The following is a 1,124-nucleotide window of genomic DNA, read 5'->3' on the forward strand; positions in this document are numbered from 1 at the left end:
CCCCCCCTCCTTTCCAGGATGCTGTTGATGCTCCTCTGCCTGCTCCCTTGAGCAGCATCCTGGAGATATGTTTTGCCAAAATTGAATTCCTATGATTTAATAGGGAATTCCTTCTCTTTCAGAAATGTTTCATCAGTAATTAACTGCCAATTCGAGTTAGACAAATGTTTTATTAAAAAACAAAAAATTGTCAATCAAATGTAAATATAAAGACTGGTTCCTTCTAATAGCATGCTAGTTGTCCCATATGGTAGATCTGTGAGGCGAGAAATTGTGAGGGAAACAGAATTTCCATACGAAAAAGGTTTGCTGATAAAAATTAGAAAGCTTAAGAGGTAACTTTCTAATATGATAGTCGTATTTTCACAGCCAATCCAATCCAATGACCTTTCTGGAATAAAATACCATAATGATGATTCCACTTTTCAGCATTCTCTCAGCCATTTTACTTTGAACATACGATTCAAATGCATGAAAAACAGAAATTCAAGTCCACCTTCTTTCGACTCTTGATCTATAAAGAAGTCCTTTTTTCAAGTGATGATGCTAATTCTTCCACTCAACGTTTGTCAACATGTCATCAATATCTTTAGCGGTCGAGTCTTGCACATTAAGAGACAGCAGGACAAACAAACTGTTGACACCCCTTCAGCTTTGGTCAAAAGCACTCTACCCAACATCGAAAGATCCTGTTGAAGCCAAAAATCCCTAATAGTCTTTACGGTTTTTTTTTTTTTTTTTTTTTTTTTTTTAGCGGAAACATTATTATACGGGCATTCTTTAACATTCTTACAAATATGAATACCAAGATACCTAACTTCCTTCTTTATAGGTGTATTATTTAGACTTGTTTCCTTCGTTTGAGTTTAAGCCATAATTTCACGTCGATTTTTTATTTGTATTTTTTGTAAGCCAGATGCGATGAAAAATGGTTGAATCAAAAACAAAGTGTGTGCGTTGAGTCATTTTAATTTCATCCATTTTCTGATCCGTTTTATCTTCACAAGGGTCACGGGGCGTGCTGGAGCCTATCCCAGCCGTCTTCGGGTAGGAGGCGGGAGACAACTTGAACCGGTTGCCAGCCAATAATAATAATAATAATAATAATAATAATAATAATAATA

The sequence above is a fragment of the Hippocampus comes genome, unplaced genomic scaffold (assembly GCF_001891065.2).
Source record: "Hippocampus comes isolate QL1 unplaced genomic scaffold, H_comes_QL1_v1.1 scaffold130, whole genome shotgun sequence".
NCBI lineage: Eukaryota > Metazoa > Chordata > Actinopteri > Syngnathiformes > Syngnathidae > Hippocampus > Hippocampus comes.